This window comes from Antechinus flavipes, chromosome 3, assembly GCF_016432865.1.
Source record: "Antechinus flavipes isolate AdamAnt ecotype Samford, QLD, Australia chromosome 3, AdamAnt_v2, whole genome shotgun sequence".
In the NCBI taxonomy this organism is placed as follows: Eukaryota; Metazoa; Chordata; class Mammalia; order Dasyuromorphia; family Dasyuridae; genus Antechinus; species Antechinus flavipes.
In genome coordinates, this window is record NC_067400.1 from 543,355,358 (window position 1) to 543,370,452 (window position 15,095).

The window sequence follows — 15,095 nt, forward strand, 5'->3', positions numbered from 1 at the left end:
AATATTTGCAAGGAAAGTTTTTTTTTTTTTTAAACAATAATGGAAAAGACAACTCACAATTAACCAAGAGAAAAGGAATATGCCTTTGGAATTGATTTTGAGGTTAAATCCACAGAAGAGTTTAGTGCCCTAAAAGAATTAGTTAGCTATAAGAAGGAGAAAGATACCATGAGGCATGAAGGAGGGATAGAGTAAGAAGAAAGACCTCATAAGGCATAGTGTAGGAGGGATGGGAAGGAAGATACCATGAGGGCACTAGGCTAACCCAAAAGGGATTCGGCAAAGATGGCACAGATCATGGACAGATTTATAGGGGAAATTTAACTTTGGGGGTTTGATATCTGATTGGATACAGTAAAATAGGGTTAGTCAAGACCTCCCCATCAGTACCCTTCCCTATTTGCCTCAGGAGTAATCATATCATTTCCTCTAGTTTTTCTCTGCCAATCTCCCCCAGTGGCCCAGAATCTCATTACCACTACTACTACTACTACAACTACTACAACTACTATTACTACTACTACTACTACCACCACTACTACCACTACTACAACCACCACCACCAGCACCACTAGCACGACTACTATTACTTCTACTACTGAATACTCAAACATCTAGAGTGAGTTAAAATTCAGTTTCTTACCAAAAATCCTTTCAGGTTAGTAAACTGCAGTTCAGTTTCTGCCTCTTCTGCTGACCAAGCCCTCAATGAAACTAGTGGAGATGGCAGTGAGAGAAGAAAAAAGATAATTGCATTTGAGTAAGAACCATTCAGAAGCCAACACTAAACTCAAATGACCAGCAGAGGCCACTCTTGTATCAGCAGAAATAAGTTTTTTCTCCTGTGGTTTTTTTGGTCTTTGCCCTTTGCCAGGAGATATAAGTAGGTTTAAACCCAGACTTGGATAAACCAAATGGGAACTATAAATTGTACAGGGAGGACACTGATTTAAAAGAGATTTACCAGTAATTTACTTAGAGAATAATCATTGACCACTCATAAGTAAATCAAAGTCTTAACTGGCTTTTTAGACAGTCAAGTAAGACTCTCAAGAAGGTAGAATTCATGGAAATTATTTCTTTTTGAAGAAATGGATTAATATGGTTTGACAGTTATTATGGAAATTGTACCCTTGTTCAATCAGATCTTGATCTTTAAGCTTATATGATTTTCCTTTAAAAAATAAAAAATTTAATAATGAATGTGCATCATTCAGAATTTACTAGGGAAAAAAACTCAAGCTAACACTCGATGTAGTTTTTAAATGCATGAATTTTTGTAAAATAAATGAATGAATTCTGTAATACTAATAATAGTATTTTTAAAAGACTGCAAGAAATTTGGAACTATGCTCAAAAAGTTATCAAACTGTGCATACCCTTTGATCCAGCAGTGTTTCTACTGGGCTTATACCCCAAAGAGATACTAAAGAAGGGAAAGGGACCTGTATGTGCCAAAATGTTTGTGGCAGCCCTGTTTATAGTAGCTAGAAGCTAGAAAATGAATGGTTGCCCATCAATTGGAGAATGGTTGAGTAAATTGTAGTATATGAACGTTATGGAATATTATTGTTCTGTAAGGAATGACCAGCAGGATGAATACAGAGAGGACTGGCGAGACTTACATGAACTGATGCTGAGTAAAATGAGCAGAACAAGGAGATCATTATATACCTCAACAACGATACTGTTTGAGGATGTATTCTGATAGAAGTGGATCTCTTCAATTTCAGTTTCAATTGATCAAGGATGGACAGAAGCAGCTACACCCAAAGAAAGAACACTGGGAAATGAATGTAAACTATTTGCATTTTTGTTTTTCTTCCCGGGTTATTTAAACCTTCTGAGTCCAATTCTCCCTGTGCAATAAGAGAATTGTTTGGTTCTGCACAAATATATTGTATCTAGGATATACTGTAACCTATTCAACATGTAAAGGACTGCTTGCCATCTGGGGGAAGGGGTGGAGGGAGGGAGGGGAAAAATCGGAACAGAAGTGAGTGCAAGGGATAATGTTGTAAAAAAAATTACCCTGTCATGGGTTCTATCAATAACAAGTTATTAAAAAAAAAAAAAAGACTGCAAGAAACTAATCTTGGCACAGGCCTGAGAATCAGAAAGCCTCAACTTAGGATTTTGGCACAGGCTCTGATTCCCAACATGGTGGGCAACTTGGTTTTTCTATCTCACTTTCTTTTATTTTAATAAGTTAGACAAAAAAGAAAAAAGAAGAAGGCAGGGAAGCCAATATAGGAAAAATATACCAGTGTTTACAGGGATTTTAACAAAATGAAAAGTTATCTTAATATACAATGTACAATTGTACAATGTGCAATGCTAAATTGTAGTAAAGCCAGGACAGTCAACAAGTATTAAGTGTTTCCTAAATTCCAGGCACTGTATTAAGCACAGGGGATACAATTAAAAGGATAAAATCAGTTCTTGTCAAAGGAGCTCATATTCTAATGGGTGAGAGAAACATGAAAATAACTAGGAACATATACACCAAATTTATATCAAGTTAATCTCAGACAGAATAGGTCCTAACAATTGGGTGGAAGGTAGAACTGAAAAATGCCTCTTGCAGGAAGTGGAATTTGATTTTTGAAGGAAATCTGAGAAATTAAGAAGTATCAATGAGGAAAGAGACTCTTTTGGTCACAAGTGTAGAATATGGACTAGCTCCCTGGAGGGCTTCAGGGTGAGCCAGAGTCAGGATGAATTAAAGTCCTTGGTCTTTAGGGGGAGAAGTGAAGGAGGCAGGTGAGCTGCTCACCAATGATGTATCCTGGACTCTGGAGTCCAAAGTCATTAGCTTCTCTCCTCTGGCAAAGTGATTCTCTGGCCCCTCTCTCACCCCACCCTCTAATCCTTGTTTAGGATTATTTTAATACCAAACATTCAGCAAGCACCAACAGTGAGAAGAGCCATTTATCCAAACATATGCTAATAGAGTCATTGTCTCACATCAAATAGGTAATTAGTCTTAAGGGCTAGGTTGTCTGATTCAAGCAAACCTTGTTGGAGTTTCAGCCCTCTACACACCAGGGATCACCAATGTAAAGGCACAGAGAAGAAAGATGGTGGGTGCAACAATGATAAGTCTGTACAGTACAGCTGGATCATACAGTTCATGAAGAGTACTGGCAAGAGAAGAAGGGGCCCAGTGGTTAAAATGCCAAAAGCAGGATTTGATATTTGATTGTAGAACCAAAAGAGAAATGCTGGAGCTTACTGAAGGCTGGATAACAGTCAGACCTGCACTTCAAAAAAAATAGCTTTAGCAGCTGAGAGGAAGATGGAGGTGGCAACAGGGGGCCAAGTAGGAGGCTATTGCAATAATCTATTTAAGAGGTAATGAAGGCCTGCATTGGGGTGATTGGCTATGTGACTGAACTAGAAGGGATGTTAGAGCTTATCCACTATGATTTTTACTTTATTTAGAAATTTCTCTCTAAAAATTCCAGACAAATGCCCTGCCTAAGCACTTATAGTCACAGTAAGTAAGTTTTCTAATTCACAATTCCATTTCTAGATATAATTAATTTGTAGATGTGTTTAAAACTCTCATAATAAGAGAAAGAGAGATCAAAGCAATGCCCACAATTCAATGTAAAAATAGTACCTGAATTTCTGGATATTAGCAAAATCTTTGGATTTTGAGTTGAAACTTAACTTCCTGGAATTTCAGTCTGTAGTCCTATTTGATTTTATCCTCTAATAATACAACAAATGCTTAATCTCTCTTTTAAGTGACATCTTAAAATACTCAAAAATTGCCTTTGTATCTCCCCTAAGCTTTCTCTATTACCACTTTTTTCAAAGGACACTTAAGCAAAGCATTCAACTTTTGATGTGAATTTAATTTATAAATGTGCCTAGACTAAAGGCTTTTCAATTCTGTAGAAAAAATTTTAAAATAAGGAATTTTGGCACACACATATATAAACTAACCAGTGAGATAGCAATCAGCAGAATTTCCAAAATTCTCTTTGCATCTTTAACATTTGTCTCATTAAAATAGAGTTTAAGGAAGTTCAGTTTCAAATGTTTTAAGCCCCAGTGCATATTGGTAAACAACAGTTGATTCTTCAGAGGCTTAAAATGATAGGGAATACAAGATGAACTGTTCTGAATCGAGGATTCTTAAAAGACAGAACTCTGAGTCCCCAGAGATTGCTTAAGTTCCAATATCACAGTAATACTGAAAAAAATCTGTATGACTGCTCTGTTCTCCTCAATGTTCCACTAATAGAATATACAACACAAAATCTCTCAGGTCAAATTTCCATACAGTCCATTTCCTCTAACCCTTTCCAGGGGAAGTGAAACAAAAGGAGAAAATTAGCTCACCCTTTTTACTTTATACATTTAATAATTTTATCTGAATATTTAGATGTAATGGTAAATAATTCTAAAGCCAATTTTTTTTTACCTGGTTGGTATACTATAAATCTTTAACATTGCATATATGTCCCACTTCTAGGCCTATTCTCCAAAGAGATTAAAAAAAAAAAAAAGAGGAAAAGGACCCATGTGCAAAAATATTTTTAGCAACTCTTTTTGCAGTAGTAAAATATTTGGAAATTAAGGGTTTTGTTATTGCGTCCTTTTTCAGTTGTGGCTGACTCTTTGTGATCCCATTTGGGACAAAGACATTAAAGTAGTTTGCTGTTTTCTTTTTTAGCTCACATTACAAATGAGGAAACTGAGGTAAACAGGATTAAGTGATTTATTTGTCTAGGATCAGAGAGCTACTAAGTATCTGACACAATATTTAAACACTGGGAAGAGAAATCATCCTTACTCAAGGCTTGGCATTCTATTTACCTAGTTGTCCTGGAACTAAGGGAGTGCTTACTTTTTGGGAAATGGCTAAATAAATTATAATACATAAATATAAATACTTAAATATGCTGGCTGGCAGGCCATTGGAAGTGAAAAAAATGAATAGTTTTATAGGAGACGTGGAAAAACTCTTTGAACTGCTGAGAGTAAGTGATCAGAATGAAGAGAACAAATTATACAATGACAATAGTATTACAAATAAAAACAACTTTGGGCAGCTAGGTGGCTCAGTAGATAGAGCACCAGCCCTGAAGCCAGAAAGATGGGAGTTCAAATCTGATCTCAGACACTTAAGATTTACTATGTGTGAGACCCTGGACAAGTCACTTAGCCCCACTTGTCTCAGCAAAAATAATAATAAAAAATAAAAACAACTTTGAAAGACTTGAGAACTTTGATCATTGTAGTGACAAACTTTGATTTCAGAGGATCAGAGATAAAGCAATCTGCCCAACTGCAGCCAAAGTGGTAATGGATTCACAATTCACAATGAGATACATTTTTGGAGATAGCCAATATAAGATTTGTTTTGTTTGACTATATCATGAGAGTTTTCTTTTTCTTTTTTCTTTAATTGTTCATGGTGGAGGGAGTGAAGGAAGGAGGAAAAAATAGAAAAATATTAAATATGGGGGGAAACATCAGCATATTTATCAACTTGTGGACTGCTTTATAGGGTAAATCCCTAGAAGACTGGGACCAATGCTGTTTAAATTACTTTATATAGCACTTAGAAAACATAAATAAGAACTCATATTTGATGGCTATGGTGGTGGTGGTGGTGATGATAGGAATAACAGTGATCAAAGCCAGCTCTGGAAGAACTACAGAATAGACAATGTTAGTTTTTAGCATTTGTTTCTACCCGTATCATATTAGCAGAACATTCTCAATTTTTTGCAGCAAGTTTGTTAGATACCCTTTATCCCATGGCTGTTGTATATAATACCCTGCCAGATTTGCATTTTACTGACAATCTCCCAACTTTATCCAGTCCCATTGACTCTTCCCTTAAAGGCTTTGTCCTAGAAGGTGAGTGCTCCATTAGATAAACTGATGAACTATAATCAATAAACTAATATATGTAAACAAGGATGATTTTAGGATAAAAGTTTCAGAAGCATGGGGAAGGCAAATTTCATTTGAGTTTTTGGTCTCTTAAAATTCATCTATTCACTTTAAGCTATAGATTCTGGTCATGTTTTACATTTTGATATGAAACAGGTTTTTAAAATTTTGTTAATATTTTATTTTTCTAAATGAATGCAAAGATAATTTTCAACATTCACTTTTGCAAAACCTTGTGTTCCAATTTTTTTTCCCTCTCTTCTCCTCCCTCCCCAAAGTAGCAAGCTATCCAACACAGGTTAAACATGTGCAACTCTTCTAAACATTTCCATATTCATCATGCTGTACACACAAAAAAAAGTGAAACAGTTTTGATTTTTATCTTAAATTAGATTTTATTAGAAGAAAAAGGAGAGACTCTGACCCTTTCTGAAAGCCTCTGAGGAGTCCAGAGTTGAAGGATGAGGGAATAATGATGAACAGGAAGACAAATTATCATCTCATAGTTTTATCCTGGGGCAAAGCAAGCCCATCCAAAATAAAACTAATTTGTGCATATTATAAATATACAAATATATATATATATATTATTCTTATTCAAGGATTTATACTTGATTAAAATTTTCTTGCCTCTATGCTCTATGCTGGACATAGAGTTTGGATCTAAATCATAACATCAGAGGCCTTCTTAAAGCCCATCTTAATTAATCCCCTCATATTATTACTATTTATCTGACAAAGTTTTGATGTGTTTTGACCTGTTAGTCATTTCCAGATATCCTTTCATTCATTAGCCATAGTGAGTTTTCCTTTTTTTTTTTTTTAAGGAAACCAGTTAAGCAAAATTAACAAACACAGCAAGCAAGTCTGACACTATTCCTCCTTCTTTCTAGTCAAAAAGCAGTTTATATTTTCTTATTTCTTCTTCAAGGTCAGGATTGGTCATTAAAATTTTGGATCAGTCTAATCTTATTATACAAATGAGGCCTAGAGAAGTTAAATTATTCACATAAGGTCACATAGATAACAACTAATAGAAGTGAGATTTTTAATTACATTCTCTTAATTCTTTTCACCACTCCTCCTGATAATTTTCTTTGCTTCCATTTTCTTGAGCTATGATACAGTATTTCTTCTCTATTGACACAGATACAGTAATATATGACATAAGAGTTGAGCATATTTCTTCTCTAGTGAGCATAGTTTATGTTGGTTCAGTACAAAGCACAGGTGTACAATTTTATCTGCAAAAGCACATAAAACAGTTTCTGAATCAATAGAACATAAATTATATTATAAAGTGTCATATGTCTTAACAGAGCCAATGAAACAAAAAACCCCACATTTTTCTTTGTAGGATATAGATATCTATAATATCTAGCCACTCAGAAAAAATCTATAAGAAACACTACTATATTTTATGTAAATTAATGCTTTTCCACTAAAAGAGAATGTTCAACATTTCAGGGTCTCCCAGCCACTAAGAACTGTAGAAAATCTTGAAGTCTTAGTTAATTTAAATAAAATGCACAAAGTAGGGACAATTTTAAAAAATATTTTATTTACATAAATGAGATTCTGAAAACATGCAAAAGAGCAAGATAAAAGTATTTTTTTTTAAACTGTGGATTTATTTATAAGAGTTCATCAAAATTACTATCTTCTAAGATCAAAGAGAAGTAAATAATAATTAGCAAACTCAAAAATAGAAAGATTGGAAAAAAAATTACATAGCCTTCCCTTTTTAAACCATTTCAGCTATGTAGTGTTTATTCTTTGGTATCTGATTATCAGTCTGTCAACCAATCAACAAGTATTATATTAAGTAACTACTATGTGCTAGGTATTGTACTAGGTCCTGGAGAATCAAAGACAGATAAAAGGCATTTAGTTAGTCGTTGTTCTCAAAGAGCTCACAGTCTACTAGAGAAAACAACACATACAACTACAATCAGACAAGATGTAGAGAGATCGAAGATCATCAATACATCAATACAAAGGCATTATCGTTACAGGGACTGAGGAAAAGTCCTTTTTAGAAGGTCCTTTTTCACCTTAAAACAAATATAGTATGGTATAGTAAAACTAGCATTGGTTTGGGAATCAGAAGACATGAGTGTAAATTTGGGCTAGAACACTTAATAGTTGTTCTACCAGAGGTGGATCCTTTAATCCTTCTGTGCCTGATTTTCCTTATCTGTAAAATCAGTCTAATAATACCTGCATTCGGAATCTTATATGTTTTTGTGAGGAAAGTGCTTTGTAAACTTTAGAGCTCTATGTAAATATAATTGTTGATGTTGCTGGGAAACCCACAAAGCTCTATCAATGGAAGTGTTCAGTAGCTGGCTGAAGGAAGTTTCATTCCCCAAAGTAAGAAGTTCAATCACTGTCAGTAACTATCTAGATCATTTGAAATGCAATTTCCAGAAGACTCATGTAATAGACATTGTTGAATATTCTAAAAAATGTAATTAATCACTATTAAAAGGACTAAAAAGTTGGGTTTTACAGCTCTAGAGGCATATATTTTAAGACATAGTTAATGATACTTGATAGTTGTACAGTGATATATAACTGATGAAAAGCTTTATTTAGCACAGGTCATCTAAATCTTACATTTGAACTGCAGGTAAGTAAGTCAAATGGTACTTTATAAGTAAGGAAACTAAGGTTCAAGTTGATTATTGAGTGGCCTGTGCAAAGTTACACAATAAGTGGAACCAGGACTAAAGCCCAAGTCTTCTGACTCGTAGTTTAGTATTTTTTTTTCCAGAACACATTAACTCACATGTAGCATAAACACTAATGTTATACAAATATTTAGGTTTTCTATAAATTAGGTTTTCCATTATCATGTAAAATTTATACACATTTTCTACCAGAGAAATTTAAGGACATATACAATGTTGAATTTCTTTCATTAAAGTTTTTGTACAAATTATTAATTTTTGAACAACATCCTTAACGTGCTAAACAATTAAATATAATTTAGCAGGTATTTTAGAAATCAAGTTAAAGATTCTTCATTTTAGTGCCATTCACTATCACCAGGCTTATTTTTCCAAAAAGTGACTTTTCATCATGCTACGACCATGTCAAATGAAGTCGGGAAGCATGTTAAGTTCCTGCTATGGGTCAGGAACTGTTTTAAATACTGAGTATTCAAAGCAAAGCAAAAATAGTCTCTGCTCTTTAGGAACTCAAAATCAGAACTAATGTAGCAAAACAAAACCAAACAAAATATATACAGGATAAAGGAAAAATAATCCATAGGGGGAAGGCACTATGGTTTTTTTTTTTTTTTCTCTCTCTTTTTTTTTTTAAATAACTTTTTATTGACAGAACCCATGCCAGGGTAATTTTTTACAACATTATCCCTTGCACTCTCTTCTGTTTTGATTTTTCCCTTCCCTCCCTCACCCCCTCCCCAAGATGGCAAGCAGTTCTATATATGTTAAATAGGTTCCAGTATATCCTAGATACAATATATGTGTGCAGAACCGAATAGTTCTCTTGTTGCACAGGGAGAATTGGATTCAGAAGGTAAAAATAACCCGGGAAGAAAAACAAAAATAAGGCACTATGTTTAAGGAAAACTGGGAAAGGCTTCTTGCAAAAGGGACTATTCTAGCTAAGATTTGAAGGAAGCCAAGAAATCTAGGTGGTGAGTGACTTACCACCTAAGTGAGCAGATTCAACTTCTTAGTCTATCATTCAAATCAGTCTACAATTTGGCTTCAATCCAATTTTCCTAATTAAGAACTTTCATTTATAACTAGAGTTAAGGCTAAATCAAACTTCCTCATTTTCCAGAACATGCTGAGCTCACTTTCACCTCTGGGCCTTTATTCCTGCTATGCTCTCAGCTGGTGAACACTCCTTTCTCCCATTCTGAGGTAGCAGGAGCAGAAAATTCAGGTTTCCCCTGTGCAGAAATGCTGTTACTGTGTATATGCCTTTTCTACTTTAGCCCCAGATTTATTGGCCCAAGTAAAGTCTTAATAAAAGTGACCAGGAGACACCGATTTTCTAGTGGTTTCAGTGCTTTCTGGAGTCAGGATAATTTTGTGACTTTTAGTTTCCACTTTGTAACAATATAAAAATTGATTCCAAGTCAGAACAGTGTTTCCCAGCAATGTAACCAATCAAACTCTGGGTCAAATCTTCATTCTGGTGTTCCATGTTCCAGGAAAGGGACCAGATATGACTTGTTCTATAACTTTCCATTTCTAGTGTTCTTTCATTCTCATTATCCTAGCTGAACCTCTCTACAACCTTGTAAGCTGCAGTGTTACAAGTATCTCCATTTAACAACAAGTGAGGCTCAGAGAAGTTAAGAAACTAGCCTGTGATACACACACACACACACACACACACACACAGGATCACAGGTAGGATTCAAACTCAAATCTTCCTGGTTCTAAATTCAGTTTGCTAGGTTCTACATCATATCTGCTGACTGGTTTTCTGCCTCAACTGTGGGACTGGGAAAGTAAGCTGCACATACAAACTTTAAATGTATGTAGTCAGATCACTCCTACTCATCCTTCAGAAAATCCTCTCTGTTCAAATTCTCCTGTGCATTGGGTAGGAGTCAGAGAACAACAGGAAAGAGTCCTTCCTTCTACTTATTCCTAGGCTTTCTAAGAAGTCCCCAACCAATAGCATATGTACTCTCAGATTCAGTTTCTAATAAAAGCAATCTATTTTATGTATTGGTTTTCTAGGAATTTTTAACAGAGTTCATATTTTCATAGGGGAAAAAAATCTGAACATAGTCTAGTCTTTAGAATACAATTTAGTTTTCCCATCTGAATCAATACCTAGCCATTATTGGTAATAGCAGCAGATTTGACCAAGAAAAAAAAATCACTTAGCAATTTGGAACCAGGGAGATGCATTCAAAACCATTCTCAGACTTGCTACCTGTGTGATTGTGGGGAAAATAATGGAACTAGAAGAAGGCTGTATGTAGGAGACAATAAGTAGAGGCCAACTTTGGTTGGATCAAAGTGTTTAATGTATAACAAATCTGGATGGATAGGCTGGAGAGATTTTGGCAATATGGAACCAAGGAGATGTATTCAAAGCTAGTCTCAGACTTCCTATCTGTGTGATTGTGGGCAAGTCACTCTGTCTCAGTTTCCTTATCTATAAAAGGGAGATCATAATAACACCTATATCTCAGGGTTGTTGTAAGAATCAAATTAGTATTTGCAAAGTACTTTGCAAATCTTAAAGTGCTTTATATAGTACTATATAGTTATATAAAGGCTAGTTATTATTTTAGGAGGTATACAGATATACCATTGTGGAAGAGCAACATTAAAGATACACTCTGACTGTATGATCCTGGGCCAGTCTCTTAATTTCTCAATGCCAGAGAACGTTCTCTGAAACTCTAAGTTACAGAGCTGATGTGGCTGGTAGAGGGGGATTCTAAATCTTATGGGAGAAATATCTCCTCTCTGAATTGATGTTGAGGGCTGCAAATATTTATTTACCACAATGCAGAAATAATGAAGATAAAAATTTAAGTTTTAGTATTATGCTCAAGCATAGGCTCAGATCTGAGAGAAAACACGAACAATTATAAGAGTTCTGATAGAGGCAAAATTACTTAAGAATGACTCAGAAATAATTCTCTGACATATTGTAATCTTGGGCTATTTCTCTTGGGCTATAAAAGTTAAAGAGAAGATAAAGCCATAATCCTTCTTTCAATGTTATAAAAGTTAAACAAAATAAATTAAATAGAGTCATAATTCATTTATCCCCTAAGGAAACAAATGCCAGCAAAGAAATTCTATAAGTAAATTTAGTCAGTTTACAAATTAAATGAAATTTAGAGGATTCACAAATAGGTTAATTGAGAAGGAGGATATACATGTTACCACCCAGTGAGAGACAGTTGAAATTCTTCTTTGATTTCTTATCTAAAGAATGTTTAAGGTTCTTAATTTCTTCATCCCATGCAACAACTTTTGTTCAGGTGAGGTTTAATATCAAAACAGACTTTTAGTTAACCAAAAATTGCCAGATTGACCTTAAGCCCCAAATAATAAAGGGAAATAAATTTCCATGACATAATTGTTTAATTCTAGTTCATCTTTCCTAATTCTTTATATCAATACAATCACAGATCTAATTCCCAAATTTCATTTTAAACTTAAAAGTATTTTAAAATATTTCTTTTGTTTTTACTTTCTATGACTGATATTTATTTTAAGGTTAATACTTAGAAATTAATTCATTTCAATGAGCCTTTATTAAGCATTACATAAATAAGGTGAAAGGCTAGAAGCTGAGACTAGATAAAGAAGATAAGATACAGGATCAATTTATACTGTAATTGAGGAAAATATAAGCATCCAAATGACTTTGATTAAAGGGAAATTTCAAAAATGCAAAAGGAGAAGTACAGGCCAAGTACAATGAGACATTTGAAGAGAAAATATCATTTTTACCTAGGAAAGTACTTATAGAGAGTAACAGTGAAGGTGGGGTTTGAAAGCAAAGATTGGAACCATCAGATTTAGAGTTGTGGACAGGGAAGAGGAGATGCTGTATGGGGAAGGGAGAGTGTGAACAAAAGAAAACCTGGAGAGAGGGGAGAGCAGGATAAGACTGAAGAATGAAGAGGTATCCATTCTAGTTGGAACATGGTGTACATGCGGGGGCTGTAGCTGAAGATAAGGCTATTATTAGATTGGAACTAGACTGTCCTACTCTGAAAGCTTTGGAGCAGAGGAATGACTTGATTTTCTGAGTGTTAGAAATATTAATCTGGCATCAGCATGCAGGAGGAGTTGGAAAGGGGACATATTGAAGATAGGAAGACTATCTGGAAAACTATTCAGGTCAATTCTTTGTTACAAGAGAGAGGGTTCTAATGGGAGAAGGAGAGGAATCATTGGAAAGTAACAACAGTGTCTGAAAAACAAGACAAAGAGGGTTAGATTCAAGAGCTAATCCTTTGATGGGATTAGGTATGGTTATCAATCAGTAGCATTTATTAAACACTAAAATATTAAAATCATTAAAACATTAAACACTGAATTGTGCCAGGTATTGCCCTAAACAAAGAAAGCCAAAAAACATTTCCTGCTTCCAAGGAGCTTACAATCTATGTGGAGAGAAAACACACACACAATTATGTACAAGTAAGCTGCATACAAGATAAATTAGGGATGGTCTCAGAGGTAAGTCACTAAAATTGAGGAAGACTAAGAAAGTGTATTGCAGAAATTGAAACCCAGAGAAGCTAGAAAGCAGATGATGGAGAGAGTTTCAGGAATGTGAGACAGACTATGAAAACATGGAAGGAGTAGCAAGGATGTCAGTCTCTTTGGATGTCAGCATATATGTAGAAAACTAAAGTATAATGGAATTTAGGAAGGAGCTAAATTATGAAGGACTATAAAAGCCAAACAGAGGATTTTGTATTCGATCTTAGAGGTAATAAGGAGACACTAGGATTAATTGAATAGAGAAGGCTTGTGTTTTAGGATCTGATAGTTGGATGGAAGACAGATTCGAGTAGGGGAGAGCTTTGAGAAAAGAGACTGATCCAGAGGTTATTTCAATAGTCCAAAGGTGATACAATGAAGGTCTGCATCAAGGTGGTGGCAGAGAAGGGGGCATATATGAGAGCTGTTATGAAAGTAGAAATGATAGTACTTAACAATGTGTATTAAGGATAAGAGAGTGGGAAGTCAAAGATAACATCTAGATCATGAGCCTATATGTATGGGAGGGTGATGACTAGGAAGTTAAGAAGAGAGAAAGCGTAGAAAGGGAAAAGATAATGGGCTCACTTTTGGAAATGTTGAATTTATATTCTCTATGGGACTTTTAGTTTGTGATATACAATAGGCACTTTGAGAGGTGAGACTATGGATCACTACAAAAGTAAGGGTTACACAAATCTGAGTCTTCTGCATAGAGATAATAATTGAAATCATGGTAACTTATGAAACTACCAAGTAAAATACTATGGCTGGTAAAGAAGGCCAGGGCAGAGCCCATGGTTAGTTGGTGTGATATGAAGATCCAACAAAAGAGACCAAGAAGGAGTGGTGATATAGATAGGAGGGAAAGTTTCACAAAAACCTGCCCCGAAGGTGGCAGAGAGGTTAAGAAGGATGAGGATTGAGAAAAACTAATTAGATTTGACAACTAAGAGATTATTAGTAATTTTGGAGGGAACAATTTTAGTTGAATTTAGGTTAAGACATCAGACTTCAAAGAGTTAAGAAAAGAAAAAGAGGCGGGGGAAATGGAGATTTTGTAGCTGACCTCAAGGAATTTAGCCACAAAAGGGAGGAGAGATATAGAATGATAATTAGTGGAGATGGAAGAATCAAGTAAAGGTTTTTTGAAGATAGGGAGATATGAGCATGTTTATGGGCAATAGAGAAGTAACCAAAAGACAGAGATTGAAGATTTATGAGAGAAGGGATAATAGAGAGGGCAATCTGCTGGAAAATGAGAAACAATCAAGATATATAGTTGCTATTGGGGAGAGAAGAATCTTGAGAACAGTATTACAGAAATCAAGGGCAGAAAGTTTCTCAAAGGAGGGAGTGGCACACAATATGAGCAGCCAAAAGAACACTGTATGTGGATTCTCATCATTTTCTCTGCAGCCTTTACTATGGTAGATTCCGCTCCCCCTTTCCCCCTTTCTTCCTGATACTCGATTCTCTCCAGGTTTTTAAAATACTACTCTCTTCTGGTTCTATCTATAAATCCTTTCTGCAATCTCCTTTGCTAGATTTTCATCCAGATCAGACTGTTTCACTATAGGTTGGGAGGAATTCACTTCAAACTACTGGGTGCTATCCTCAATTCTCTTTTCCCTCTATATTGCTTCACTTGACAGTCATCAGCTCCTATTACCACCTCTATGATGATGGGGCATCTAGGTGGCTAGGAGATAAGAGAATTGATCAGAGTACTGTGGTACTCTATCCAGGCCTGAAGTCAGGAAAATTCATCTTCCTGAGTTCAAATGTGGTCTCAAACTCTTAGTACCCGTGTGACTCTGGCCAAGTCATTTACCCCTGTTCGGCAGTTTCCTCACCTAGAAAATGAGCTGGAGAAGGAAATGGCAAACCACTCCAGTATCTTTGCCAAGAACTTCCCATATGGGGTGATGAAGAGTTGGGCTTGAC